We start from the raw sequence: 21,218 nt of genomic DNA on the forward strand, positions 1-21,218 counted from the left end.
ATTAAATAGGATAGCTATCGAAAGGCTATTTTATATATTTTATATAAAATATTTAATATACTATGAATGGACCTTTTCATGAATTCTCTGTGTCTCTGTTTGTACGTATTGAGTCCTAACATGGGATATTTATGGGGAACTGCACTAGAAGAAAACCCTTGTGAGCCCTTGATTTACATAATCTTGGGGACATTGCTGAAAAACGTCATGAAATTATAGCTTAACTATGAAGTTAGAATAAATTCCATGAAATTTGAGTATTTGTACAAAAATTCTCTCAAAAATCAAGCACTTGCTTTTTCCAAACTTTGAAATCCGGTATAGTTCCTAACAATAAGGATCTGAGGTCTGGCCCGCGCTATGCTGTGTTACAAAGAGCACATGGTCCCCACCATTCCACCATCACTATTTGGCAGTCTAGCTTACTTGGCTCAGCAGGAGTTATGGCCAGAAGCCTTTTCTACTTGCAGATGATGTTGTGTTTAGGTAGAATAAGTCCTGAAACTGCGATGCAAAATGCACCTTTCAACTCCTTAGTTCTTAAGCACCTTTAAAAAGTTAAGAGGACCAGCCAGGTGATGGTGGCACATACCTTCAATCCCAGCACCCAGGAAGCAAAGACAAGTGGATCTCTGTGAGTTCAAGGCCAGCCTGGTCTACAAAGTGAGTTCAAGGACAGACAAGACTGTATAGAGAGACCTTGCCTCAAAAATTTGAAAAGAGAATACAAGTTAAGAGAGTCTCCGTAATCCTCAGGAAAAGCACGAGTCCATGTGTTACGGTTCTACATAGCCAAGTCACACGTGCTTCAGCATCTTTCTGTCTGCAAACTGGACGTCTAAAAACAAGATTTACACTTTCTATTTTTATTTTTTTTAAATTGCATGTGCTTCTGTGTAGGTATATGCACGTGAATGTGGGTATCTGTGGAAGTGAGAGGAACAGATTCCCCTGGGGAGGAGTTTCAGGTGGTTGCAAACCCCCTGACTTGGGTTTGAGGACCCAGATTCAAGTCACCTGCAGGACCAGCAAGCACTCGCAACTGTTCAGTCATGTCTCTAGCCCACATTTTAACTTTTTTACTTTCCTTAATTTTGCCAAAGTCAAAAAGTACAAAAGTTGAATATGATGCTTCATTTATGCCTCCAAGCAATGGTGGAACACTTGGCCTTGAGTCCTTAAGCCACATTTTTACAAATAAATTTTAAGTCATTAATTATCAAGTATGAAGTACCAGTCATGAGTCTTACTTGACTCAGGATCCTCCTGTTTGGAGAGAGCTATAGTGTGGAGTTCAGATTTGATTCCATTTCTATCACTCCATTCCTTAGGTTCTTTATGACGTTTTAAAAATCCATAATATAATTCTATGAGAGTTAACATAATAGACTGTAGCAGCTGTTATGGTCTATTGTGTAAATAAGTAATTACAGAATTTACAGACTATCATGTAAATATGTAATTATGGACTTTTTAAAATGTGCATTATTTTCTCGATAGTCTATCGTTTACATATGTAATTATGGACTTTAAAACATGTATTATTTACTCAGTCTGTAACAGTTCCTTGGGACACAGTCGTTCTGGCCTATCGGGTAAACATGTAATTACAGAAATTTTTTAAATATGTATTATTTATCTGATAGTGTTGCTACAGATTATCACATCCATATGTAATCACAGATTTTTAAAAATGGGTATCATTATTTTGTATAATGCTTCTGCAAGTCAACTCAAGAGACTTCCAATTCATGGATTAGCTATCCAAAGCTAAGGAGAGATTTTAATGTATAGATTTTGCAAAGAGTCATGGGTTTTTGTATGTCCTAAGCACATTTTAACTTTCCTCAGAAAGTTAAAGAATCAACCCTAAAAAGAAAAAATTAATTTTAGGGAAAAGTGTGTTTTTAACTCCCCAGCTTTAGGACCTATATCCTAATTTTCAAAATTAGCTCTATTAACATATTTATAGTAAAAAAAACCCAAAACCCCTTTAACATTTTGATATCTCTGATAGAGTAACCTTATGGGCATCTCACATCCCTTGGTATTCATTCTGAAGCTCGTCCTATGGAGCAGTATGCTGGTGAATGAGCTGGGATTGGCTGGATAGGGGACAGGACTTCTATCAACCATCAATTGCTGGGATGTAAACACTCATGACTGATTTAAAGCAAAGTGGGGTTATTTAACTCACAATGCTGCTTAAATGGCAAAATATCAGAGAGTAAGAACCCATTACAACACACCATTGCCTTTTATACTGACTTGTAATAACTGAACGCCACCTGACACACACCCTGAAACAATTAGAAAAAAAAAAGTCTTGCTGCAAAGGGCAAATCAAATGTTTAAACCTTGAAGTCTTTCAATTCGGAGTTAATCAAAGATCCTTGAGTGGCCTTTGGTCTGATTCTGACAGTTCTTGAAACTTGTAGTCCTACTGTGTGTAAGCATCACATTATGTGTAGAGTTTGGTCAAGAAGCTAACCCAGAACCCCTGAGGTACAGTATCAGAAATGGCCTGCAGGCTGTTGTAGAGGGAGGCTCACATGGATGGCCAGATTGAGAATTTGAAGAAATTACAAAACGATGCCATGTTTTTGTGACAATAAATAAGTGGGATTAAAAATTGCGAACATGTTTCAAGGAAAAATCCTTAGACCCACATTCTGCATAAACAGATTCAATCACCATTGAATTGTGCGTATTCTGTCATTTTAACTAAATGATATAAACTCAGATTTGCAAGTCTAGAAACTAGACAGTCCTTACTTTGAGACAAATACCAAAAATAAGTGAATTTCAGAGGCTATGATCCAAACTAAGAATATATAAAAGTTTCATAATTTGAAGTTAAAAACAAAGGAAGAAAAAAATCTTAGGCATTTGTTGGCTGAGGTTTCTGTCCTACCTGGTCCTGAAGCCATTTGGTCCCAAAGAAACACACAGAGGTCTACATTAAGCATAAACTGGTTGGCCTGTTAGCTCAGGTTTCTTATTAACTAATTCTTACATCTTACATTAACCCATTATTCTTGTTTGTGTTTGCCACATGGCTTGGCACCTTCATCAGCTTCATCAGCAAGGGACTCTCATCTTGCTTCCTCTGCAGCTGGGTATCTACATCAGACTGAATCTTTCCTCTTCCCAGAATTCTCCTATTCTGATTGCCCCGCCTCTACTTCCTGTCTGGTCATCCTGCCTATATTTCCTGCTTGACTACTGGCCAATCAACATTCTATTAAACAAGTACAAGAAACAAATCATTACAGGGTAAAACCATGGTCCCACAGCAAGCCTTGTAGAAAAGACACGTTTGCATTATGTGTTCAGCAAAGACTGTTTAAGCCTGTGACTGAATATCTGCAGATGCCCCGTGAAGTCTAATTGTGTTATTATTTCAAAACTCCTAATTTAAAATGTGTAGAATAACATACAAAACACCAAGGATCAGTGTGCACATATATAAATAACTCTCCTATATGGCATGTAAAACATATAGATCGCTATCCCAAAAAGGTCAGGTGAACTGGGCTGTTCCTCAAAGGCAAATCATTTACCCTAGGATATGTGAGGCCATGGGTGCAATCTCCCATACCAAAACCGAACCAAATTCCTACCAAGGGCAGAAGTTATTACACACATTTGTCTAAAGGTGCTACCAGGGTTTATGCATCATGCCATCACTGACCCCGTGCGAAAGAAGGTGGGCCCTACAGAATTCTGGACTTCAGATTTTAATTCTGTAAAGTCTTTATTAAGACCTGACACCAGAGGTTGCATACCTTCAGGGAAAGATTGTGTCCCCCAATGTTTAAATCCCTACACAGAGCAACACAAACTATACATTACATTAGGGTGTCACATGGCCAACTCCAGACTAGTTCTTGCCAAAAAGAGGGCAGGTGCCGCCTGCCAGAAGCTGCAATTTAATATCCTGCTATAAAAGCAATAGGAGCCTCCAGTTCATCTGAAGCCTAGAACCTATAATAAAAACAGTGAACAATTCAAAATTGGCACGTTACCACCGCTGCTGGTTTATGTGCTGGGATTCTGTTTTGTTGTTCTATTTGTTTGGTTGGTGGTTTTTTGTTTTTTAACCATGCCAGAATTGCAAACTGTGTGCAGCCCTGAAACAGCTCAGCTCTTGTTGGGTACAGGGTAGAACTGTGGGTAGTGGGGTCTTTACAATAGGGGGCATTAAATTGTCTTTGTTTGGGGGGGGAATGGTTGTAATATATGCCCCAATTGTTATTTTGAGAACTCATCTCTTATGAGTTTACTAAATGGCTTAAGTACATGATTTTAGATAAAGTAAGACATTAACGGTTAACAGCTTGAGGGGTAGAAAAGAGAAAGGGAAGCCAGGGCACATAAACACTCATTTCATCCAGGTGCATCTCCCTTTAAACAATGAATTCATCCCTGGAGGGATGTGAAAATGAAATACCTGTAAATTGAAAGTATTTTAAATTAACCAAGGACACGGTTACTTAAAGAAAGTTCATACTTTCTTTAATATGGATTAACCAATTTTTAATTTATCAGTTTATGAAATGTGATTTTTCAGCTGTCAGAATTTAAAGCAATTTGTATGTATTTCTAGGTATGTATATTCTTGCATGTAGAGGTCTTAGTAAGCATACTAATAATTACGCCATTAAGATTGAAATACATTAAGGACATTTGAGTTCATCTTGTGTCTCATTTTTTTTTCTCAGATTAAGGGAACACATGAAACTTTCCCCCAAATAAGGGTGTATTAGAAAATAAAGTTTCTCTGAGTGCAGCCAGTTTTCTGTGCAGGAAGCCTCCATGTCTACTTGGCTGCAACAATTAGCATGGAGGTATTCTCAAGGCAGGATTATGGGTCCTGGACCCTCCAGGGATGGAGTGTTTTGCCCATGCGTTAAATCTGCATCCCCTCTGAGCCTAAGGGAAAGATGGCAGTGTGCTCTGCCAATGACTCCTCCGGCATGCAGTTGTCTCTGTCTTCCCACCGGCACGGGCTGAGGTGTGTGCTGCATTTTACGGACGGAAACACAAGAAAGGGTGTGTTTTTGACTTCACTTGGAACTTCTGAAGACAGAGACAATGTTATGTATGGAGATGCAGGCGGCCTAGAGCCGAGAGTGCCGGCTGCATGCACAGTTCGCTGTATTTGTAAAACTGTGCTGCGTTTGGGGGAAATCTCTAATGCTATAAAGTACCAGGAAGAAAGACTGGACTTTTTCTATAGCATTTTAAATTTGGCAGTAGCTATTTTTAACACAGGATTTTTGGGTTGCTCTTTTAAAAAAAAAAAAAAGCTACTTATTATTCTAACTAATTTGAATTCACATGTATGACGTCCAGACAGAATAAGGACCTGCTCTACACAGAAATGTCCAGAAGCTGTAAAAGGACAGACGGTATGCTCACTTCCTTTTGGTAAATGGCAGACTATTTAGGGTTGCCAAACAAATGCTTAATAATAACCAAAATAAAAAATAATAACCAAAAAAAAAATCTGAGTGGGATGGAAGCCAGCAGGAACCAGCAGGTCATCCATGCTTAGGAACATTTCAGCCTGAAGCCATTCCATTTCAGGGATGCTCAGCATCTCCCCACACGCCAAAGGATCAAGAACTAGGATGTCATGAGCACTGAACTCATGGCACTGGGCATACACGAAGCGGTCCTTCCACATCCACACCGTCGCTCAGGCCACAGTCAGACAGGACCCAGCCCAAGCACAGGCAGTGCAGGGCTGATCCTTGCCAGCAGGAGCAACTCAGTGACGTTAGTTCTGAATTCTGTCCATGTCTGGAGCCCAGACCGCGGCGGTTTTGAGATCTGCACGTGTCTTGGTCCAAAAGACTAGAAACAGCTTGCACTCGTGTTTGGTTTGAGCACCATCGAGTTCTTTGGGTGGAAGGAAATCTTAGAATTCAGTCAAACTCTTCACTTGCAAATTCAGAGGTTTATAGCCCAGAAAACTAACATGATTTTGGAGACAGTTGACTAAAAGTCTAGTCATGTCCAACAAAAGGGGACAGCACCTAAGCAGCTGTGTGAGATACTGCACGGTACCTTACACAGGTCTATAACGTCCCTAAAGAGCAGTCTCATCCGTCAGCTTCATCCAGAGCAGGACAAGCAAGGTTTAGAGCAGTTGACTACCCAATTATGAAATGTCATTTTTACCAAATAATGAATGTGAAACACCTTGAATGTGGTAAATTTACCAAGAATTAATTTTTAAACTCCCTGTAACCTTTATAGAACCAAATGATGTCCAGAATCATTACAAGTTTTGAAGATGCATTTAGTCATTAGTTTTTGAGGCAGGGCCTCCTATATCCCAAGATGACTTCAAACCTACTGAGGAGTCAAGGATAAACTTGAACTTCTAGTCCTTCTGCCTCTGATTCTCAGGCTCTGAGACTGTAGGCAGGAGTCACCACAGTCCATGCCTGTGAGTCTGGAGATCGAAGCCAGGGCCTGATGTGTGCTGGGCAAGCCCTCCTCCCACTCAGCTCCAGCCCAAGCTCCCAGAGGTTCCCTTTATTTTACCTGACTGATTTTCACAGCAACAACTCGCTGGAACTTCCGCTCACTTTGACTGTAATTAACGGATTGCGAGTTGGCATTCCGAAGAGCAAAGCCTGTTATAGACTCCTTCCTGGCACTCCAACTTCTCTACAACCACAAATAATTGTATTTCCTTTGGACTTAACAAACTAGCAACAAGTCGAAAGAAGCCGGGGAGAGAAGCCACAACCTTTCTTTGTTTTTAAGTTTCTAATGGATTGCGTTGCAGGAGACAGGCCATTTCCCCTTAACAACACCTTGAAACCAGTTTAAGTTTCTCCTATTCCCTTTAGTTTTTTTTTTTTTATCTGCAGCGTACTTGCCAGTCCATGTTATTTAGCCGTCGTTTTGTATGTGTTCTATTTCACGTGGTTCCAACATGCTAAGATTGCGCTTCAGGAACTCCGTTTGATTCACCCACTGAGCAAATCTAGGAACCCAAAATGCACAAAAGCCAACAGGCAAGAGGAAAACTGACTTGGATTCCAGGAACTCATCCCCTTTTTATAACTCAAGAATTCCTCAGTTTGTAAGACAAACCCAACCCTGCAGATCACAATACATAATTGCAAATTCCCCAAAGCAAGAGAAATCTGAAAAACGCGGAGCACAGTGAACTGAGGTAGAGCCCAACAGGTGCTTAAGGCGCCACAGGCAGGGCAAAGAAAAGGCAGGGTAAACCCCTGCAAGTGTCCCCAAAGCACCTACTAATTCTACAAGATTTTCAGGAGAAACAAGAAAAATATGAGAAATAATGATTTGGCAGGTTGGTCAGTTCGTGAATTAGCCAATAAAGGAATTAGACTTTGGTGCACTGACTTTCGAGAAGCAATTTGTGAAGAGATAAGAATGCAGGGAACTGGACTTCCATGGCTGCTTCTCTTGTGCTGGTCTGCCTTGACCACTAACTGGTGAAACATGGACACTGTCTACTGATGATAAAACCAACGGCTTATACGCCATAGCTTCCCCCCAGTAAACTATGTTAGTATTGTAAATAAAAAAACAGTGGGACCGGGTTCAGCGGGATGGCTCACCGGGTAATAGCACACGCTTACCAAGTCTAATGATCTGAGCTGATCCCGAGAATCCACACGGCAGAAGGAGAACTCCATGCCCACAAGCCGTCCTCTGACCATGAGCTCATCATGGCACAGACAACACCACTACCACCACCCACCTCATGCACAAATAATAAATGATCACAACACGGCTTTTATTTAGATACAGAACAGTAGGATTATTTTTCAAAGCCCTCAAAACTAAGGTCTGAAATTTTTAGGCCACTGAAGGAGTTCCCACCAAGTGGGTTAAGATACATATTCTAAATGACATCTCACAGCAGAGTTCAATGCACACAGATCCTGAACTGCCATGTCCCAGTGAAGAGTGAAATTCAGTGGTTTTGACTGCTGGGCAAAGAAGGCACTTAGCCTTGCTACCAAGAACCCTAATTTGAGCAAGACTCCAACATTGATATTCATACCGTGCGGACGTGTCTGGCCACAGTTAATTTGAACATGTCACCTGATTCCCTGTGCAGAATTTATCTTAAAGCTCCAAGGCACATTCCGGGAGCCTTTCGTCCCGAAACACAAGCACTCACACAACGCTCTCATTAACTGGAGCCTTCACATCTGCACCAAACTGAAAACAGAACCTAAAGCTCTCTGCCACCTAGTGTATGTCACATAAGGCACATTAGAGGGGGTGTGCTTGACAATAGCATTTTATTCAGGCTTTAGAGGAAAAGAGATGTGCACATCCCATACCTGCACATCCATGCAATAAAAACACCTGCAAGACCGTTTGCGAGTAAGAGGAAAATTTTAAAAACTTAAATATTATAGAAAGGAGATTCTTCAGTTGTTGTCTGACTTCCTCCAATTTTGCACAATCATTAAAAAGCCCAAACCACTGCTAGGTTACCTGGAGCCACATACTGAATTGGGAGTTTCTAGGGTGGGAGTAAAAGTTACTACTTGAAAGTAACTTTCTGTTTAAGTAGCCTGCCCACAGAAGTCGAAGTGAGCCACACACACAATCGCTAGCTTTCTAGTAGCTACACTCAAAGAGTAAAGGGTAAAACTAATTCTAATATGTAGTATTATTATTTTAATAAGATTATATTTTAATATGAACTCTCAATGTAGTCAAAGTATTATTGCCCTAAGTAATGAATGTAAAAATTGAAGTTTTTGTATGTCTTTGAAATCTAGTGTCCTGACCACTGAACACAACTCAGGTTGACTAGCCACATTTCGGGAGCTCTGCAGTCACATGTGGCTACTGGTTATCATCTCGGACCATCTCCTCTCAAAGAGAACATTCCTGTCAGGTTACAGAACTCTTTGCCTCTCTCTGGACTACGGGGATGTTTTTTTCTTGCTGGTTCTCGGCACTAGACTGTCATTGAATGTGTAAAGAAATGGACCAAATGAACACAACCCCAGGACCACCACATTCTAGCCTGCAGTACTTATGGAGTTTACCAATAATTCCTGCTTCAACGCTGTGTCTGGACGTTCCTCTTGTTTGAAAAACTATTTCCTCTACTTCTGAAGCCCGGGGGATAAGAAGTTCATCATGTCTCTTTTCTGCCCTGCACAAGACCATCTTTCTATGGACCATCAGAGCACCCACGCCTAAGTGTGGCTTCCCTTCTATTTTGGTACACGGAGTGAGGTGTTTGCACGCTAGGCTTTTGCTCAAGCCGCTCGCCCCTGACCACATCCCTCTGACTCGACCACTCGGCTGACTCCTCGACACCATCTGCAGTCCTCTTTATTTTTACTTGAACTTAAAATCCGAAGGTGATGCCAAAGTCTGCACTCAGTGTTCCTCCTCCTCCACGCTCTCACCACAAACACCCCGTACTCTTGAGCCACAAAAGCTCTTTCTCCTTGTGACTTTTACCCCACAATATTGTCGCATCTCTCTATTGGCCATTTTCATTAACCAGATGGTGAGACCCTAGGCAGTGTCTCGACTACTCCTTCAGTCACAGATGCAGTATCGAATAAGTGCTCAATTGCAGTTCATGACGTTGCAATGTTGAACATATACAGCAAGCATAAGCAAGTCCATACACTTGAAGAGTACTTTGAAGACATATCGAACACATCACATCATAGCCAAAATGCATTCCAAAACACAACAGTTACACATCTTGTCCCAGGCTACTGTGCTAAACTCTGGAGACTCGGGGAAGGCTCTCAAACACGGCAGTTAAAGCAAAGGTAAAGACTGGCGTTTCTCAAAAGACTGTGACTGCAAGTCGTCTGTGGAAGTTCTTTAAACAGACTCTGACTCAAGAGGTCGGGAGGACAGCCTGACACTCGGCATTTTTAATAAGCTCTCAAGTGGCACTACTGGCCCGAGAACCACACTTTAAATAGGAAGGACTATGGTCGAGCAGTCAGGGGAACTGAAATTCACTTGTTACTCGTGTCATATGGATGGGAGCCATTTCTCTTAATACTGCCAGATCTGCTTGCTCAGCTCTTAAATTGCCTGCGATTGGAGAGCAAATGGTTTCTGTACCCATGATCTATAAGCTCTACAGCCCCCCCATGTCCGTGTCTATGTCAGCCTACAGAGGGCGGACGGGAGCACAGCCGTCCAGCTCACCTCACTGGAGTTATCTGACATTACTTTCACAACACAGCCCGGCCAATTCTTCTGAGACATCTGCAGGTGAGGTCCAAGCACCCTGTAGACGTCCAGGGCTGAGAACTGTACAATAGTAAACATCATATGTTGACGATTAGCTCAACTGACTGGTGTCAGTGAGGTCAGGAATAAGCAAACGATGCTACCACCAGATAAATATATTCTTTCTCTGGCAGCAGTATGAAAGTTTGGCTGGCTCGAACAGCTAGGTCAACAGTAATGTGAAGTACAACTTCCAGCACACACGCATGCATGGACACACACGCACAAACACGCACGCACGCACACCACGTCCCAGGCCCTGGAGTGCAGGTATGCCAGTACCATACCAGCTCATTGGCTGTTGCATGCTTCACAAGCTTCTCCAGGCCACCTTTACCGTTATGACTCCTGGCATCAAAATGAAAACAGAGATTTGTCTCAGATGGAGAAGATTAAAGCCAGCCTTCGAGGAACCACTGCATGTTTCTCGGATTCCAAATGGAGTTCTACCCTGGGTTCTTTTGAAAATTACTTTTGGAAATTTAAAATGTCGAAATGAGAAACTCTGAAGACTTTTAAATTGTCCTTCATTGGTTTTGAAAAGGCGAAGGTCTTCGGTTCTCAACATCTCTCTCTCTGAATACGCTCAGCACGGAGAAACATCCTGACTTCCAGACTAAGCTGCAGGAAGCTTTGGTTTTAAATGTGTTGGTTTTCTCTCTTTACCTCCTTGATTGAATGAACGAGAAGGAGAATTCCTTGCTTTCATCCTTCCACTCAAGGGCCTTGGAGTAGAGAGCGGCACTATAATACACATTCACTTCCCTTACAGTTGTCATGTTGTTCATATTTATCCAAAACAGATTATTTGTGTTTTACAAATACAGCCACACAAAACTGGAATGCCACCCCCTTGTAAGAAAGGCATTCATAGATCTAATGAGGGGGAGGAAGACATTCTGTTTCCGTCAGAGACATTGAAACCAATCTGAGAAGATTTAGCTTACATTCTATGAAATGATAGCTAACATTATGAACAAAAAAAATAATAAAAGCTAAAATAGCTTTAAAGAGTTCAGAGGCGAGAGATGCCTCACTTCCAGCTGGGATGGGCAAATGGAAACCCAAATAAAGACAGGAAAGGTTTCACCTACACCTTCAAGGATGGCAGAGATGAGATCGTTAGCCCTGCAAAGCAGGCTCTATGATCGGAAGTATGAGCACAGAAAAGCACGAGATGGGTTCAAAAATAGTCACAAGATGAGTAATGAGGAGTGGGGTGGCGAGCCTGACGTGGTCCAGGTGAAGAGTGCTAGCATCCCAGCAACAAAGCAGAGGCAGCAGGCACAGGCTCTCCGCGGGGGTGGGGTAGAGTTGTCACACATGGGACCACAGAAGCTCAGAGGTGACACAAAAACCAGGTCTCTGGGGCCAGAATTGAAAACCCCGGGGGCTCGGCTGAGCACTTTCTTTGAAGTTCGACTATAGTTAATGGGAATTCAATGAAGACTTCTGTTTGCTTGTCTGTTTTGTATGACACTTAGCATTGTGTTCCAGAAAAAGCATATTTTGAGGCCCAATATAGTACAGTTGAGAGTGGGAGAGAGATCTGTAGACTGGGGCAAGAGAGGCCTCTAGCACTAGAAAGAGGGGACTCTCAAAGGAATGCTGGGACATTAAATGAAAGTAAAACATGACGAAGAATTAAAACTAGGAGATGAGTAAATCAATCCACTTGTCTCCCAAAATCTGACACGAACTTGCCCTCACACCTTCATGTGAAAACTACTCACTGTAAACACCTATGATCATTGCCTAAGGTCTTTAGCCTGCCTGGGAGAACACGGTTGGCGCATGTGCAGGGCCAGTAGAAGCTGCCAGAGAGGGGAAGCAGTGTGAACCAGCAAGGACGTGGAGAACAAATGCCATTCTCTCCATTCTGTTAGACTCGCATCCCACACTCTCCCCCAGCATCCCCCAGTAGGATGAAGCTTCAGTGTCCCAATTGCTATTACAGCCTTCTGTGGCTTCCTTCCCTATCTTACTTCCTCACCAGTCAGTAATTTCAATGTTACTCACAAAGAAACTTGCGACCCTGGCATTTTTGTTTCAATCTCTGCTTCTATAGATACCCACACTAGAATCATTAGGAGAGAAACGGTAAAGATGGGATAGAACTGTAGTCCCCAACAAGTGTCCACATCCTCACAGCGCATCAACAGGAAACCTAACACTTCAAATATGGTAATGGCACTCTGTAAATGTAACTCAAGTTAATAACTATGAAACGAGACAATCCTCACCAACCCACACGTGATCAATCAAATACTGAGAAGCTTTATGTGCACTGAGTCTCTCCCAGATGTACTTAGGAGATAGGACATGGAAGAGTGGTCCAGAAAGATGCAACACTGCTGCATCACTGGCTCTGAAGACAGAGGAAAGGCTAGCATGTACCAAGGAGTGTGAATGATGTTTAGAAACCTAACTCCCTAGAACCCTCGGATCCAAACACAGACCCAATTATACCTTGGCTTAAGTAAAATGAAACAGGTATTAAAGTCCTAATCTAAAAAATGGTGCTTTTCTTATGCCACAACATTTATAATTTATTTTCTATAAAATAATAAAAATGCATATATAGAACTCAACTTATGGGCAACTAAACTTTCCAAGGTAAGCATCAAAACAAAAATAAAAATTAATTTTTTGAACTTGAATCTCTGCAAAGTCTAGAGTGTTAACCGTTATACTATGGTACCTGAGAGAAGTATAAATAGAGAAAAAATATTAAGTTTTTAAGATGTTCATCTACATTTTCGACACAAGTTCCATGTACTCTTGACAGTGTGACAGACAGTCTTAGGGTCAAGTTACTTCTTTCATACATGTTACATTCTTCAATGAAGCATGGTATGGCAAAGAGGTTTCATATTGACTCCTTTTGTTTTGTTAACCAGAAGTTAACTATGTTAAATTTGACATAATACCTTAAGAAGTCATTAAAGAAATGCACTGGGGTAAAGAAGGCTGAAGCAGTCAGAAGTAGAACGATGCTTTCCAAACTCAGACCATTTCCCGGTGCTCAGTTTTAACACAGCTGTATTTAGAAGCTTTCATTTGGGAAGGAAGGCTCCATGACAAGCAGGTTGTAGACATATATATTCTTGAATTTTAAAATCTCACCATAATTTTGACATGTTAATTCTACATAAGCTAAAGTAACTTTTGGTGCCATGATGGAAATATGGAATCCTGGCTACACGGTTCCATTTGGGCATGAAGCGGCTTCCAAATCACACGCCATTGGGGTGCTGTGCCACAGATGCTTGTGCAGTGGAAATCTACAGTTTTCTCGGATTGCTACACTATCATCTGCTACATTTTTCTGTCCCATCCACCTCATCTTTGCGGCCAAGCTGGCTTCACCTCTTTACATGAATCATGCATAACAGAGACATCATTCCCCTGAGGGAGCAGAATTCTCTACAGGTTTGAGTCTATCACCGCTATGTAAGCTACAGGCATTCAGAAGTAAGAGCAGAGCCCTTCCGCGCACACTTCAATGTCACGTTCTGAATATTGCTGGCCCTGATTCACCATCTTCCTGGTTCTGAGCCTGTGTCCTGCTGGTAATGGAACAGAAGGCCAAGTGAAGCAGGGGCTTGGGCCTCTCAGCTCAGTGCTATTAGTCCCTGAGCTGCAGAACATTCCCTCCACCAGAGGCTGTGCCAACTCTGAGGTGCTTCCAAGGGTCAGGGATGGCGCAACCTGCTGCTCCTCTGAACCCTGCCTCGCCTCTGGCCACAGTGTTCACACCACTGCCTCTGAGGTAGGCAGAACTGAATACCGGGAAGACAATTGCTTTTGCAGGCCCATATCATTCCTCACAGCCTTTCCTTAAGCATGGAGCTTACCACAAAGTCAGCAATTAGTTAAAATTCTTATTTTTAATTAAACTAAATTTATATTTTTAAATCCGTCTGCAGATTGCCATCTGATAAGGCCAAATATCTTGCTTTTCTTTCTCCTTTTCCTCAGAAAATACACAGACTTAGTAAGCTCTTGCCAACAAAGTTTCAATAACTCCCTTACATTTACACACCACAAATTTGAAAACTGATTCAGGTCAGTGATTGGCAGAGCAGAACACGAAGCATTGCTCTTGGCTCTGGTGGCGGTGAGCAGATACTTCAAAGAAGAGTCTCTTAGAGTATATCCTCTACCTTTGCAAAGATGGTACCAGATTGCCAAAGACAAACAAATCCCCAAACATCAAGATGATTTGTAGAATGGCTGAGTTGCTATACACACACATTTCGGCGAGGCTTACAAAAACGAAACAGAGGTAAAAGAAAGCACTAAGGACAGTAAGTTTCAAGCCAGCATGAACTCCAAACCCTTCACAACCCAAAATAATCGGTGTATGTAGAGCTTGGTGAGCTGGGCAGACCTCAGCCTTGGGGTCACTTGTCCCTGAATAACTACAGAAGATGACTCAAGAGGATGAGCTATTGGTGCAGACTTTCAACATCACCAAATGTGCCTGCGTTTCAAAGCAGGTGCTCTCACAAATTTTATTTGCTGTCGAGTTTGAAACGTACCTGATGCTATTTTTATTCTGTGTTAACTAAGACTGTGTTTTCTCTGAAACTTGGTCCTGTGACTGAGATTTGTTTTTCAGCTTTAGTACCTTTGGATAATATCTTCCTCGTTGTTTACAATGATCTACTCTAGGGTTCTGACCATCTTCCTCCTCCTTGATCTCCTACAGTCTGGTCTGCATCCTAGCCCTACAGTCAGGGCATTCATCATCTCTGACAAAATACAGAAACCTTCCATGATCTGGAGCATCATTCCTTGACTTTTTTGATCGTTTTTTTAAGTCTTGGTTTTAAATACATAAAAATATCCTAATTCCCTTCAAGTTAAAGGAGCTTGAACCCTGTACTCACTCAATTATGTGACGGGTTAAGAGATGCATGCATGACTTCAGAAGGAACTCAGCTTTCCAGTCCCCCAAAGGAGGACTGGGAATTGGCTGTGAATCTCAAGGTAAGGAGTGAGCCCATGTCTGGTAGAAGTTCCTTATCACGATTCTTGGGTTTGACTCGATTTTTGCTGGCTGTTTTGGTTTTTGTCAGTCCCTGCCAGCCAGCCACTTCAGGTCTGATGAAGCTCCATCTGAATCAGTGTACACACCTCTGAATGAATTGCATGTCTGAGTAGATAAGTTTCAAGCTTCTCTAGTCATTTCCTCAATGTTATTAATATATCAATTGCCAACTGGTGAGGTTAAATAAAGATTACTGATGATTCCCAAATCACCAGGATGACAATGACTTTGGAATGTGCTTCAAACTTCAGGAAAGCCAAGAAAAGATGACATGGTGTGTGGATTTAACAATACAGTCTGCAGGCTGATTTCTAAGCTATGCAGATCACAAAAATGTTCTTCACTAGCACCTGAGACGCACACGTTCCCGTGGTCAAAGCTCAGGTTTTAACTATACCAAGCTAGCAAGTTACACAAGCCATCAATGGAGGTCTGGATGCCATGATTTAGTGTGCCTAACACTGAAATGCACACAGAAAGGTAACAGAGTAGCGGTACCGGTTACTAGCAAGAAGCCCTTAACATGCATATGTCATTTGTATGTTTCCTTCTCATGATGCCACTTCTTGCTGTGTATCCTTGTGCATGTTGTAAATTCATCAGCAGACAGTTTTGCAACCTCAACTCATAAATGTATTGAATTTCTTTAAAGAAGGGTCTAACTAGCCTCTCAGTTCAAAAAAAGTAAAACTATAATGAATATTGATTAACCTCAGTAACCAAAAAGTAAACATAAAAACAACTCCTAAGTCTAAGATCCAGTTTAACAATGTGCTAATAGCCCATAATGAAGACAGCAGACATAAGTTAATCAACCCATTAAGCTGGGATCAGAAGTGTCAACTCAAGTAGTCTACTAATTTACTGACCCGTAATGGGGCAGCAAGATCTATAATCCCAAAGCTGATCTTTCTGTCTCTACTAACGTCACTTTAGAAGCCAATGCACTTCCTCCCAGGATGACGATCTCTGACCCAGTATGAGCAGGAAGTCAACATAAAATCCATTTATGAGAATGAGTTCAGGGTTACTGAGTAATGGAATCTCGCTGGGGTGTGAAGCATCTGGTAGAAGCTCCTTAGGAAGCAGCGGCTTTGTTTTCCTTATGTCCACATGACTGTGAAAAACAAGCATGTGCTGTCTTCACCAAACTGTTGTCCCCAGCAAGTCCTAGGCTGCGTGAGCTAAGGTGCGTTACCTGGTCCGTTACTGTCCCTTTCGGAGAAAATACGTCTTAGTGTTGAAAATGACTGTGGGCCAAAAAAGAACTGAGAGGCAGGCTGGTAAGGTAAGGGCTGAGCCAGTCAACCAATCACTGTGAAGCAAACCATCTTGCTCTTCCAAAGAGGGAGTGAGTTGGGGAGAAGCTTTCGAAGTGTGTCACTTTGCTCACCGTTTATCTGGGCTTTACATGTTAATCCGTTAAATGAATCACGATTGCCAATTTTTGACACTTTCAAGAAAAAGTAGGGCTTTGTCTCTTTTAAGAGAAGAAAAAAATGGTCTATGTCTCATTCCAGGTGGGCCATCAAGAAGTATTATAAAAATTATGATTAAAATCTTTATGGTCTGGGAGTGTGACTCAGTGATAGTGACTTGTCTAGCACGCACAAGGCCCTGGGTTCAATCCCCAGCAGAAACAAATTATTAATTCCACTGGATTATATTTGTAAAGAGCCATATGCAACTGCTATGATAATACAAGACTATTTTAATGTCATCAGCATTTCCTTTCTAGATGATAAACCATTTCACTGCACCATAATCTGCAGTGTCTGTTGGTAACCTGTCAGCACTGTGACGCCACAGCATGCATGTAAGATGTATGGATGGATGGATGTAAGAAAACAGTTGCCCAGCAGACATTCCCTACTGTGATTTCCCCAAATACCACAAAGACAGGTCCGATATTAACTAAGGTCCTGAAAAGGCCAAACAAGAAGACGAGAAAAGGCAAGCAACCAGACCCAGTAAATAGTAAGGAAGAGAGAGGTTCCTGTGGACAGGAAAATTGAGAAGCCCTTGAAGGACGACGGAAGGACTGCTTTTCATCTCTAAACAGGACCTCTGTCAGTTACATGCTCATAATGCCTGATGGATTTCTCAAAGAAAACCAGCTTCTCTGAGAACACAGAAAGCCCCTCTGTTGTTGGTAACATTGCCCTGTGTTTTCCCCTACGTGTCGCCTTTGTTTTCCTAGCTTCTAAAAGGGCTGTACCAACCTCGTCACAAAGACACTAGCCTAAGAGCCTGGGTAGCAGCAAGAGTTCTGTCCAGTGGGGAAAGTGAGCCCTGGGGCCACAAAGGCGAGGGCGCAGTCACGCCTCGATTGGCCAGCGGGAGGTGACTACTTTGCACCCACTCCCGCCCGAGGCGGTCTGGGGGACGAGGGGAGCGAGGGGAACCGGAGGGGCCAGAGCTGAGGCGGGAGGCGGGGATGCAGGCCCGAGGGATGCTGCAGTGGGGTCCCAGGCCGCCCAGCGCAGCTACCCCGCTCGCAGCGGGCGCTCGGCGGGTCGCGGGGTCGCCGCTCGGGGCCAGGCCGGGGGTCGCGGGGAGGGCGCGCGGCGGGCCGGCCCCTGCCGAGGCGGAGGGCTCGGGGGCCACCCGCGGTCACACGGCCTCGCGGCGGCGGCGCCAGCTGCGCGGGGCGGAGGCGGGGGCGGCGCGGGGGCGCGGGCGGCGGGAGCGAGCGCGGAGGCCGCGTGGCGCCGCGTCACTTACCGGCCAGGGCGCGGGGCGGTCGCCGAGTCCTCGGGGCGCGCAGCCCGGTGTGCCTGCTCCGCCATGATTGCTTTGTTTCGCTAATTGAACCCGCGCTCGTCCCGCGCTCGCGCTCCCCGCTGCCCGGTCCCGGCGCTCGCTCGCGCCTATTTGTCTGTCTTTCCCCTCTCGGTCCGTCCAGCTCGCCCGCGTCCGTCGTCGCAGCGGCTTGCTGTGGAAGGCGAGGCAGCCCGGTGCTCGGGGTGGGGAGTACGGTGGTGGGTTTTGTAAATACAGGTGAGGCGATCCCCAAATCTCAGGCTGAGGTGCACTTGCTAAAGGAGGAGGAGGAGGGTGCATCTCGCCCTCCCTCACGCAGGAGAGTAACCTCCTAAGAAAGTGCCAGAAGATGCCCCTCTGGTCACCCCTGTCTTCCCGCCAAATTTTCAGCCATCCAAGCTCTCTGGCATATGTGGACTAAGCAGAAGCAATAGGTTCTGGTTTACTTCGAAAACCTCAAATGTAAGTTTTGCCCGGCTGTGGTAGGGCTGCTGAAGAGCCACCACCACACCAAGGGGCACATAGTCACTCGGTACTCGAGGTGGCCTACTGGAGCCACTTCAACTCCATCATAGAAACAGAATGCAGACTAGCACCAAGACCATGGAAAGCTCCACCAGAGTTTGAGGACTCAGCTTGCCATTTGTAATAGGACTCAGGCCTATGACACTAAATGCCCAAGTATAGACTGAGATTAAAACTTTAAGGAACTATGTAAGTCCTGGAAGAAAGACTTAAGATCCCGTTACATATCTCTCGTTAAAGGTATATTGGTACCAGGTTTGACTATGGTTAATACAGGCATGATTTTGTTTAGGCAGATTGATAATGAGGATCAGAGGCTCTGAAACAAAATCTGGGGTTGTGGCCTCCTTTATCCAAAAAGCTAGTCTCCAGATCTCACTTCTATTTATAACTACAAAGTTGAGACCAAAATGTTTCCGTGTTTGAATTCCCGATTAAGGACAGTTGAAAGTGACCTACATCTCGCAGTAAAAACTGCCACATGTCATTACTACATTAGTCTCATTATGAGAAGTTAGTGCTTTGTCCATTTTTCTTTGTTGTGTAGAGGACTCTCAAATACTCCATGAGTTTGGACCAGATGTTTACAGGTGACGTGATGTATTGGTTAGACGGGTAAAAGAGCCACCTGATCCAGTCAAGACAAATGGGTAATGAGTGTGTTTACACTGTTGGCCATTAGCATTCCTTGTGTAACCCTATGACCAATTAACAGGAAGTTAAGCATTCAGACTATAAAGCAGACAAAATCATATTGTCAAGAAAGGAGGACCCCCCCCAAGCACAGATGATCTTTAATATATTCTTTCAGATAAGTTCATCAGACGTTGGAATCTCTTTTTTAACCCGTTTGTGATGTTCTTTGTTGTGGAGTATTAGTTTAAGATGTATTCCATTCGTTTATACTGTGGTGTATTTGTTTACTATTGCAAAGTTATGTTGCATTCTTTCATGTTGTATTTGTTTAACTCTGCAAAGCTGGATTACTTTGCCTGCTTAAATGCTTAAACTATTGGATTGGTCTAATAAAAAACTGAATGGCCAATAGCTAGGCAGGAGCTGATTGATGGGCTCCCAAAGAGAAAAAAAAAACTATGATTCTTCACTGTATCTCACCAGATTTTTGCATGTTCTCCAATTTCTACCTTAAATCAAGCCTTATGAAACATAGCTTCATAATCATTTTCCCTCCCCCAAGGAAAGTTCTTCTCTTGGTGTCAAATATGAAATGCTTGAACTTCAAAACTCTTTAATATAGGGCTAATATATTAAGTACATGGAAGAATTAGTATCTCAGAAAAGTTAATCTTAAGGCACCATAACTTTTTTACTTAGATGAGAATACTATATTGATTTATCTAATGACTTTGATAGTATGTGGATAATTGCTGGTCCATTGTGTTTGTTTTCTTATTTGTTTGTTTTTGCACTGACACCTTGTTTCCTGTCTAGTCTAAGGTTGATTTCCTGCATCGCTGACTGTGAATCAGGTTTGCTCTGGAAATTAAAGGAGCAATTGGAGCTACTCTTACCATTCCAAACTCTTGTCTCCTTCGCCACATAGAGTCACACATAGATCTACATATGTGACCTTCTATCCTTATCAGTGAATAGCACTCTCTACATTCCTAATAAAGTGTTAATCAAGCACCACGCTTTCCTTGGACTTATATTGAAAACCTTAGGAAGAGTTACATAGCTGGGTTCTCCTCTTAGTGACTTAGACTGTTATGATGATGGCGCCTAACTTTTCACACAGACCTCTCATGTTTACAGTCATTTACAGTCCTCCCGGGTGACAGTCTGCTTGTGTGAATTGTTCAAGCCTGTAGGAAATGTGGGGTGAGCAAATGATAGACACCTGCGTATGGGACTTTGCCCTGTTGGAATCCAGCCACTGTGAGTTAAGCAAGTCTACACTAACGTGCTAGAGAGAGTGACCATGAGGAGGAGAGTCAATGCGTTGAGGCCCAGGCAAGAGCTGAATGCCGAGGCAGGAGTGCTTCCAGGCACCACTACCTGTGCAGAAAGCTTGTCCAGTGAACCCATGGAATGTGTCAACAAATCACTCTGTCTCCGAACACCAAGCTTTAGACTCATCTGATAGGCAACAATTGTTGGTACAGCGTTCTCCCTATTCAAGACTTAAGATGAAGTCAAATGTGAGGGGGAGAGGGAAGGGGAACGGAAAACTAACAGTGCGTCATAGGACAAGAATCTCATAGGCACTGTCTTTGAGCTCTGTGAAAATTACTCCGGAGAGGAGATGGCTACGCTAGGGATTAGACTCAAGTCATCCCCTGAGAATTAAGAACTGTGGACAGGGCTGGTGTGCTCACCTACAGGTGAGACATCTCTGTCACACTCCACCTCACAAGGCACTGAGACTATCCAAAAAGAAAAGGTGAAAGAATTTTAACAGCCAGAGGTGGGAGAGGACTGGTTCTGAACATGACAGGACCAGTGCCTTCATGGATTCGCAGTAGAGAAAAGAGGTGTGGTCCAGTCCTCGCCTTCGCCTGAGGAATGGATGGGTGGTGGCTGCTGGGAAAGGGGGTCATTAAAAGATGTGGCACTGTGAAGA

At 43.1% G+C, this 21,218-nt stretch overlaps 1 long non-coding RNA gene across 1 annotated transcript in view; it reads right to left on the bottom strand.

The window, feature by feature from the left end:
- The window catches only part of LOC125401168 (uncharacterized), a 478,609-nt gene extending 460,389 nt beyond the window's left edge, over window positions 1-18,220 (bottom strand). Inside the window, exon 1 of the long non-coding RNA XR_015738615.1 lies at window positions 18,071-18,220. This is a non-coding gene — a long non-coding RNA (uncharacterized LOC125401168). The remainder of the gene's footprint in view (window positions 1-18,070) is intronic.
- Window positions 18,221-21,218: the final 2,998 nt, after the last annotated feature.

This window comes from Myodes glareolus, chromosome 8, assembly GCF_982192425.1.
Source record: "Myodes glareolus chromosome 8, mMyoGla1.1, whole genome shotgun sequence".
Lineage (NCBI taxonomy): Eukaryota > Metazoa > Chordata > Mammalia > Rodentia > Cricetidae > Myodes > Myodes glareolus.